The sequence below is a fragment of the Oncorhynchus tshawytscha genome, linkage group LG04, assembly GCF_018296145.1.
Source record: "Oncorhynchus tshawytscha isolate Ot180627B linkage group LG04, Otsh_v2.0, whole genome shotgun sequence".
NCBI classification, from domain to species: domain Eukaryota; kingdom Metazoa; phylum Chordata; class Actinopteri; order Salmoniformes; family Salmonidae; genus Oncorhynchus; species Oncorhynchus tshawytscha.
This window is the reverse complement of record NC_056432.1, coordinates 68,667,284-68,678,046: the sequence shown is the minus strand read 5'-3', so window position 1 is coordinate 68,678,046 and position 10,763 is coordinate 68,667,284.

Here is a 10,763-nt window from a genome sequence, read left to right as displayed (position 1 = left end):
GCAATGCATCCTCTACTGACGGGATGAGGTCAATATCCTTCCAAGATACCCGGGCCAGGTCGATTATAAAGGCTTGCTTGCTGAAGTGTTTTAGGGAGAGTTTGACAGTGATGAGGAGTGGTCGTTTGACCGCAGACCCATTACGAACGCAGGCAATGAGGCAATGATCACTGAGATCCTAGTTGAAGACAGCAGAGGTGTATTTAGAGGGAAAGTTGGTCAGGATGATATCTAAGAGGGTGCCCATGGTTACGGATTTAGGGCTGTACCTGGTAGGTTTCTTTATAATTTGTGTGAGATTGAGGGCATCTATCTTAGATTGTAGGATGGCTGGGTGTTAAGCATCTCCCAGTTTAGGTCACCTAACAGTACGAACTCTGAAGATAGATGGGGGGCAATCAATTCACATATGGTGTCCAGGGCACAGCTGGGGGCTGAGGGGGGTCTATAACAAGCTGCAATGGTGACAGACCTGTTTCTGGAAAGGTGGGTATTTAAAAGTAGAAGTTTGAATTGTTTGGGAACAAACCTGGATAGTATGACAGAACTTTGCAGGCTATCTCTGCAGTAGATTGCAACTCCGCCCCCTTTGGTCGTTCTATCTGGTCAGAAAATGTTGTAGTTGGGGATGGAAATTTCTGGATTTTTGGTGGCCTTCCTAAGCCAGGATTCAGACACAGCTAGGACATCAGGGTTGGCGGAGTGTGCTAAAGCAGTGAATTAAACAAACTTAGGGAGTTGGCTTCTAATGTAAACATGCATGAAACCAAGGCATTTACGGTTACAGAAGTCAAAAAATGAAAGCGCCTGGGGAACGGGAGTGGAGCTGGGGGCTGCAGGGTCCAATGAGTAGCAATAGATGAGTCAGGGGGCCGATTCAGAAGTCGCTACTACGCTAGGCGAGCTGGAGACACGGCGATTCAGACAGCTAGCGGGCCAGGGCTAGCAGATGGGCCTCCGTCGATGTTGCAATGGAAGAACCTGTTGAAAGCACCTCGGACGATTACATCGGCAGACCAGTCGTGATGGATCGGCGGGGCTCCGTGTTGGCAGTAAAGGGTCCAGGCTAATTGACAAAAGAGGTATTGTAGCCCAAGATTTGGCTGGTGGACCTCCGGGAGATGGGCCTAGCTCGAGGCTAGCTCAAGGCTAACTCGTGCTTGCTTCGGGACAGAGACGTTAGCCAGGAGTAGCCCTTGGATTGTGGCTAGCTAGCTGCGATGATCCGATGTAAAGGTTCAGGGCTTGCGGTAGGAATCTGGAGATGTAGTAGAGAAAAAGCAGTCCGATGGGTTTATATCGCACTGTGCAGACATTGAGCTGAGGCTGGCTGATGTCCGAGTTAACGGTGAAGACCGCTAGCAGTGGCTAACTGACTACCAGCTAGTAGCTAGTTAGCTGGCTAGCTTCTGATGGGGTTTTCGCTTCTGAAGTATAAAAATAGCAGATTCATACCACATTGGGTGAGGCGGGTTGCAGGAGAGTATATTCAGTCCGTAGATGGAAAGTGAGCTTAAATATATTCAAAATATATGCAAAAAAATCCACAATATTTACAAAGAACAAGACACAACACACGTCTGACTGCTACGCCATCTTGGAATTCTAGAATAATAGTGAAGACATCAAAACTATGAAATTGTTTTTGCCTGATCTGTTTCACCTGTCTTTGTGCTTGTCTCCACCCCCCTCCAGGTGTCGCCGATCTTCCCCATTATCCCCTGTGAATTTATAGCTGTGTTCTCTGTTTGTCTTATATTTATAGCTATGTTCTCTGTTTGTCTGTTGTCAGTTCATTTTGTTTGTCAAGCCTACCAGCGTTTTCCCCCTTGCTCCTGTCTGTTCCTGTTTTCTAGTTTTCCCGGTTTTGACCATTCTGCCTGCACTGATCCTGACTGCCATTCTGTACCTTGTTACATCACACTGGATTATTCACTTCTGCCTGCCCTGAGACTGCCTGCCGTTCTGTATCTTTTGGACTCTGATCTGGATTACCGACCTCTGCCTGCCTTTGACCTGTCGTTTTGCCTGCCCCCTGTTCTGGTAATAAACGTTTGTTACATTGACACTCTCTGCATCTGGGTCTTCCCTAAAATGTGATAGTACGAACTGGCCATGACTGACCCAGCAGACTTGGACCAGCTCCGCAACGCAATAAGCAACCATTGGATGGCACGAGGAGTTGCTTCGTGATCTTATGGAAGGGTTCCAGACCTTAGCCGAATGCCATGACCAAGCGTTGAACACAATGCTGCAGCAATTCTGCGGGTTGTCTTTTAGGCAGCCTACCACGGCGGTAACCTCCCAGCCCCTCAGTAACCCGAATGTTAGCAGTGCCACCTCCCCGGCCACTCCGGGAACCCTGCTTACCTCCCTCGGAATGCTTCAATGGAGAGTCAGGCACGTGTCGGGTGTTTCTCGCTCAATGTTCCCTCATCATCGAGCTGCAGCCCTCCTCCTTCCCCTCGGACCACTCTAAGATAGCGTACCTTATCACAATAATGTCCGGGAGGGCTCTCGGCTGGGCTACGGCAGTATGGGAACAACAGTCGGCCGTAACCTTCAGTCTGGAGGAGTTTGTGGTGGAGGTAAAGAAAGTTTGATGCTCCATTGTCTGGGAGAGAGGCTGTCCAGAGGTTACTCCAGCTTCGGCAAGACTCCCACAGTGTGGCAGACTATGCATTGGATTTCCGCACGTTGGCAGCTGAGAGTGTCTGGAACCCGGAACCGCTTTTCTACATGTTCCTGCACGGAGTTTTGGAGGAAGTAAAGGACGAGCTTGCAGCCCGGGAACAACCAACGGATCTCGATTCACTCATCGCCTTGACCATTCTGATTGATGAGTGACTACGGGAACGAAGGAAGGAGGGGAGATTCGCTTTCACTCGCCCCCCCAAGGGGTACACCTCGCCTCTGAGGCATCCTGGAAGTCCCTGATGGCTCTGTTGCCGGGAGAACTCGAGGCTACCCAAGCTCCCCCGAGAGTCTCCGAAGTCTACTAATTCACCTCTTCCCGAGCTAATGCAACTAGGCAGAGCTAGGTTGTGTCCAGCGCGAACGGCTATACAGGCTTCACACTAAGATTTGCCTGTATTGCGGGACTACTGGTCATTTCGGGACACCTGTCCACTAAAAGACCAGGCTCAACGGTAGAAGCGAGTACTCTGGTGGGCCATACGGAGAAATTTTCCACTCCCCTTACTCGCACCCCTTTTCATTCAATTTTGCTGTGGGGGAAGCAATCAAAATCTCTCCGGGTACTCATCAACTCTGGGGCCGATGAGAGCTTTATGGACGCTACCCACTCAGCCCCTCTCCATTCCCATGGACATTAGAGCACTGGACGGGTACTCTATAGGCCGGGTCACCCACAATACCACCCCAATCATCATCCGTCCTTCTGCCTCCCCCACTGGCGCAGGGTTCTTCTTTGTGGAGAAGAAGGACAAAAACCTGCACCCCTGCATCGACTACCGGGGCCTCAATGACATCACGGAAAAGACCTGCAACCCGCTACAACTCATCTCCTCGTCCTTTGAGCCGCTCCAAGGGGCCACCGTGTTCTCCAAGCTGGACTTATGGAAAGCCTACCACCTGGTGCAGTGCAGATACGTGAAGGGGACGAGTGGAAGACTGCCTTCAACATGGCCAGCGGTCACAAACAGTATCTGGTCATGCCATTTGACCTTATCAACGCCCAAGCTGTGTTCCAGGCTCTGGTTAATGATGTTCTCATTGGGTCATTGGCCAGCCTGTCCTCTGGGTTCCACCCCAGTCCAACGGCCAGTCGGAGCAACCCAAACAAGACATGGAGACAACTCTTTCTGCCTGGTCTCTGCCAACCCCACCATCTGGAGCCAGCAATTTAGTGTGGGTCGAATACGTCCGCAACACCCTTCCTTGCTCTGCCATGGGTCTCTCACCCTTTGAATGTTCCCTGGGTTATTAATCCCCGCTCTTCCCTGAGCAAGAGGAAAAGGTTGGCATACCTTCGGCCCAGATGTTTGTCCACCACTGTCGTTGTACCTGGAAGAGTGCCCGGTCAGCCCTTCTCAAGACTACCTCAGCTCCCTGGTATCATATTGGGCAGAAGGTATGACTGTCCACTCGGGATTACTGGATTACTGACTTCTTTTTTCAATTCAATTTTGTTATTTCAACTTTATTTAACCAGGTAGGCCAGTTGAGAACAAGTTCTCATTTACAACTGCAACCTGGCCAAGATAAAGCAAAGCAGTGCAACACAAACAACAACACAGAGTTACAGATGGAATAAACAAATGTACAGTCAATAACACACTAGCAAAAAAGTCTATATACAGTGTGTGCAAATGGCGTGATGAGGTAAAGCAATAAATAGGCCATAGTAGCGAAGTAATTACCATTTAGCAAATTAACACTGGAGTGATAGATGTGCTCTTTCAGAACATCTACTATCTGAATTTGGGTGACGGAGAAGCTGGGGAGGCTTGGGCAAGTAGCTGCGGGGGGTGCGGAGCTGTTGGCCAGGGTTGGGGTAGCCAGGAGGAAAGCATGGCCAGCTGTAGAGAAATGCTTGTTGAAATTCTCGATTATCGTAGATTTATCGGTAGTGACTGTGTTTCCTAGCCTCAGTGCAGTGGGCAGCTGGAAGGAGGTGCTCTTATTCTCCATGGACTTTACAGTGTCCCAAAACTTTTTGGAGTTAGAGCTACAGGATGCAAATTTCTGTTTGAAAAAGCTAGCCTTTGCTTTCCTGACTGACTGAGTATATTGGTTTCTGACTTCCCTGAAAAGTTGCATATCGCGGGGACAATTTGATGCTAGTGCAGTCCGCCACAGGATGTTTTTGTGCTGGTCGAGGGCAGTCAGGTCTGGAGTGAACCAAGGCCTCTATCTGTTCTTAGTTCTACATTTTTTAAAAGGGGCATGCCTGCCCTTGCCCTGTCATTTTGCCTGCCCCCTGTTCTAGTAATACACTTTTGTTACATCGACACTGCCTGCATCTGGGACTTCTCCTAGAACGTGATAGCATGTGTGGTTCCTACCGTGAAGCATGGTAGGCCATGCTTTGCTGGTGACACTGTCAGTGATTTATTTAGGCACATTTAAACAGCTTGGCTACCACAGCATTCTGCAGCGATATGCCATCCCATCTGGTTTGCGATTAGTGGGACTATCATTTGTTTTTCAACAGGACAATGACCCAACACACCTCCAGGCTGTGTAAGGGCTATTTGACCAAGAAGGAGAGTGATGGAGTGCTGCATCAGTTGACCTAGTCTCCAGAGTCACCCGACCTCAACTCAACTGAGATGGTTTGGGATGAGTTGGACCACAGAGTGAAAGAAAGCAACCAACAAGTGCTCAGAATGTGGGAACTCCTTCAAGACCGTTGGAAAAGCATTCCTCATGAAGCTGGTTGAGAGAATGCCAAGAGTGTGCAAAGCTGTCATCAAGGCAAAAGGTGGCTACTTTGAAGAATCTCAAATATAAAATATATTTGATTTGTTAAACACTTTTTTTGGTTACTACATGATTCCATATGTGTTATTTAATAGTATTGATGTCTTCACTATTATTCTACAATGTAGAAAATAGTTTTAAAACATTAAGTAAACCCTGGAATGAGGAGGTGTGTCCAAACGTTTGACTGGTACTGTATGTTGACAAAACAGTCAATGTCGCCTCATCACTTCAATGTCAATGTCGCCTCATAAAATTAGGCTACAGTAAAAAGTGTTAGGAGGACATCTGTCACGACTACATAACTACGTCATAACCATAAGAAGAGACTTTATGACAGTTTTTACAGTAAACACATCACTTGAAGGGAATATAATGCATTCATAACACCTTTATGAAACCAGTCATGACACCTTAATGAATGTTGTAGTATTATACATATCAACCTTCGTTAATAACACATCTCAGTTTAACCTATAGCCTCAACCACAAGTCCAACCCTAGCATCATGTCCAAATCCTGTTTCAACCCTAACCCTCAACCCCAACCCCAACCCTAAGCCTTGCGTCATGTCCACATCCCAGTTCAACTCTCACCCCCAACCACAACCCTATGTGTAACATGTAACATGGTGGCGCTGGGTAGGGGGCGTGTCTTGCTATTCTTTTTATAATTATTACTTTGTTTGCTCAGAATGTTTGTGCAATAATTTCCTACAACCGACAAACACCCTCTGGACATTAGATCGGAGGCTACAAATGTACGGTATCTTTCATCATGCAACGCGGGCAACGAAGAGGAAGGAAAGGGAGACTCCAAGCAAGGCTGAATAGACATGCAACACAGCCTTCTCTTCCTAGTATTATGATGGCTAATATCCAATCACTGGATAATAAAACAAAATAATAATATTACATTTTTTTTATTGAATTTTAAAACATACAATCTACCCGCAGTGAAGCTGCTCAACATTTACATAAATGGATAATAAACTTTGAACTCAGAGCAAGAGATTAATCGCAGAGGGACATCGGGGAATGCTGTCTTTGTCTTCACAGAAACATGGTTGATGAACAATACACTGAACTCTGCTATTCAACCAGACAGGTTCTTCATTTTCCGTATGCATTGAATGGTGTCTTCTGGTAAAAGAGTAGGGGGAGGTATATGCTTTCTCATTAACAATTCCTGGTGTTCCGAAGTTGAAAACATCTCGAGCTCCTGTTCACCCCATCTGGAGTTTTTGATGCTAAAATGCCGACCCCACTATCTGCCACAGCTGTTTACATACTGCCAAAAGCCAACATCACGGCAGCACTCAAGACCATTAGCCATCGAGAATCCTCTGACTTGTAAGCAGTCTTTGTCGTCGCAGGAGATTATAACCAAACAATTTTAAAACAAATTCTCCCAAAATATCACCAACATGTCTCCTGCCCCACGAGTGGGAATAACATGCTAGACCACATATGCACAAACATTGGTGACACGTAGAAAGCCACCCCCTGTCCCCACTTCAGCCAATACGATCACGTCTCTCTGTTCGTCCAGGACAGAGAATAATGAGGCGCTGGACGGAGGAGGCGGACTCAATGCTGCAGGACTGTTTTGAGAATACTGATTGGACATGTTCAAAGACTCATCTACAAAGAAGTCTGTGCCATGCTGAGAGCCCGTACTGCAGCATTCAATGTCAGCAAAATGAACCCTGATGACTCGGTTGCACACAATGTGTACAAGGTGGGCAGGTACTAGCTCTGCAAAACCATTAGGGATGCTAAAAGACAATACAGACTCAAACGTGAATCATTGTTCGACAACTCAGACTCTTGGCGCATGTGGCAAGGACTATAGGCTATCACAAACTACAAAAGCAAATCCAGGTGAGTGGTGCCCACTGAATACTTCCTCCTAGACGAGTTTAATACATTTCTGCTCGCTTCGAGGTAGACAATACCGAGCCATCCAGGAGGGCTGTACTTCCTGACGGGCAGATCACAGGCTGTGAGAATTGGCAACAACACCTCCTCCACACTGACTCAACACAGTGACCCCCCAGGGATGTGTCCTCAGCCCTCTGCTGTACTCCCTGTTCACCAGGACTGTGTGGCTAAGCACAACACCAACTCCATCATCAAGTTTGTTAATGACACCACAGTTGTAGGCTTGATCACTAACAATGACGAGTCAGCCTATAGGGAGGAGGTAAGTGAACTGGCATTGTGATGTCAGGACAACAACCTCTCCCTCAATGTCAGCAAAATAAAGGAGTTGATTGTGCCACACCTGTCAGGTGGAAGGATTATCTTGGAGAAATGCTCACGAACAGGGTTGTAAACAAATTTGTGCACACAATTGGAGAGAAATAAGCTTTTTGTTTGTATGGAACATTTCTGGGATCTTTAAATTTTAGCTCATGAAACATGGAACCAACACTTTAGATGTTGCATATATATTGTTGTTCAATGTATATACCCAGTGAAGGCAAAGAACCTTGAGGGTTCTATCCCTACCTCAGAGTGTAATGGCGATTTTAGAAAACAACAGCTAACAAAAGCTAAACCAGTCACATCAAACTTTGAAATGACAGCTATTGTTCCCTTTTAATTTGTTTAGGCTGTTTTCCATTGATATCTATATCAACATTAATGATTTTGCTGCATGATTTCGCCTGGTCAGAAAAATGGCAAGCTGATGTCCAACACGTTAGCTCTCTATGGCATGGGGAAGATCCAATTCATATTTTGTTGCCGAGGTTTGAGTGGCAAACAGCAAGGTTCATACAAACCTCTGCTGATGCAAACTAAATGCTAGCTAGAAGCAAGAGGAAATGTGTTTGATAAAATACCCTCTTAGCAACAAACAAAAAAATGGGTTCTATATATAACCTTTTGGTCAATTAAAAATGTAACTGTCATTGCAGTATCAAAAACCAACTGCCATTCCAGCATGATGATGTAAGAGGACGGTGGATGAACCAACTTGCAAATAGTTTAACGATAAGCCCATTATTTTTCAATGTATTAAGGTAAGCAAAGTTGATTATTTAATTCAAATATATGAAGCCAAAGTCATATGATAAACTCTAGGCTAGATAAATAAAGTTTAAACATTCTTAGAATTTGATTACGTTTGTACAGTGGCTTGCGAAAGTATTCACCCGGTGGTGGAAATCAGCGATGAGGGCCGGGTCCAAGATGTCTTTAGCAGGAATCCAGCACCTCTCCTCCGGACCATAACCCTCCCAGTCAACCAGGTACTGGAAACCCCTGCCCTGTGGTCAAACCTTCAGGAGGCATCTCACCGTATACACTGGCTGGCCACCGATGACCCGGGGGGAGGGATGGGCCTGGAAGACAGAAGACAAAGGACAGTGAGACACGGGCTTAATCCTAGACACATGAAAGGTAGGGTAAATAAGGAGGGTATGGGGTAACACAAGATGGACAGCAGTGGAACTCAGGACTCTGGAGATGGGAAAAGGACCAATGAACCGGGGAGACAGCTTGTGGGACAGATCCAAGTGGAAAGCCATACCCTCTGCCCAATGCGGTAGCAGGGAGCTAGGGTCCGGCGATGGTCCGCTTGTCGACAATACCTGGAGTTGGTCTTGAGAATAGCCGCCCTGGCTCTTCTCCAGGTACGTCGACAGTGGCGGACAAACATCTGGGCCGAGGGTACGCTGACCTCTTTCTCTTATTCAGGGAAGAGTGGAGGCTGATACCCCATGGAGCACTTGAAAAGGGAGAGTCTCGTGGCAGAACTGGGAAGAGTGTTCCGGGCATACTCCACCCAAACCAGTTGACGGCTCCAGGTAGTGGGGTTGGTTGAGACCAGGCACCTTAAAGAGGCCTTGGTTGGCTCACTCCGACTGACCGTTAGTTTGGGGATGGAATCCGGATGACAGGCTGGCCGACGACCCAATAAGGGTGCAGAATGCCTTCCAGAACTGAGACGAGAACTGAGGACCCCGATCCGAGACCATGTCTACCGGGAGTTCATGGATCCAGAAGACATGCTGCACCATAAGCTGGGCCGTCTCCTTGGCAGAAGGTATTTGGGGAGAGGGATGAAATGGGCGGCCTTGGAGAATTAATCGACTACCGTCAGAATGATAGTGTTACCATCAGATGGGGGGAGCCCAGTGACAAAGTCCAGAGATATATGAGACCAGGGACGATGAGGAACCGGTAGTGGCTGCAGGAGGCCAGAAGGAACTTGCCGTGGAGTCTTTTTGTGAGCACACACAGTGCATGCGGTGACGAAGGCAGAGACATCAGAGATCATTGTGGGCCACCAGAAACATTGTCGAAGTAAGGGTAGTGTACAACGGGACCCTGGATAACAGGTCAGCCTGGAGGAATGAGCCCATTCCAGGACACGGGACCGGACTGGGTTAGGGACAAACAGCTGGTTAGCCGGGCCTCCTACAGGTCCAATTTGGGAGTGTTGCACCTCGCGAACCAGGTTCTCAATACCCCAATCAACAGTGGCAGCAAGGCATGAGGTAGGGAGAATGGTTTCGGAAGTCGAGGGTGTGGCAAAGGAACTGTACAGGTGGGAGAGAGCATCAAGCTTCACATTTTTAGACTCAGGACGGTAGGAAATGGTCAAGTTGAATCTGGTAAACAGGAGGGCCCAACCGGGCCTGCCTTGAGTTGAGGCGCTTGGCTGAATGGAGATATTCCAAGTTTTTATGGTCGGTCCAGACCAGGAATGGCTGTTCTGCTCCTTCCAGCCAGTGCCTCCACTCCTCCAACGCCATCTTCACCGCCAGGAGTTCTCGGTTGCCAACATCGTAGTTCCTCTCAACAGGATTGAGACGATGGGACAGGAAAGTACAGAGATGAAGCTTCTGGTTCTGGGCAGATCGATGGGACAGGATGGCCCCCATTCCAACACCCGAAGCATCCACTTCCACCACAAATTGACGGATTTGGATGGATGAGGATTCGTGCTGTTGTGATCCGGTCCACAAAGGCTTTGTCGACAGCTGGAGACCATTTGAACGGTACGTTAGAGGAGGTGAGTGCCGAGAGGTGGGCCGCGAGACTCTTCTATGTACTCCTCCACAGCAATGGTCTCTGGTCCGGACAGAGAGTACAACCGACCCGAGGTGGTGTATTGCCTGGGAGAAGATCAATGGCACAATCATAAGGACGGTACCATTGCTAAACACTAAGGATGGTGCCATTGCGAAACAAGTGTTTAGCACATGCCTTGCTAAACACTTCCAGGAGGTCATGGTATTCCGTGGTGATAACAGAGACATCCACCATCTTACTAACCTCCTGAGGAAGTCGATTAGGGGAAGGCTG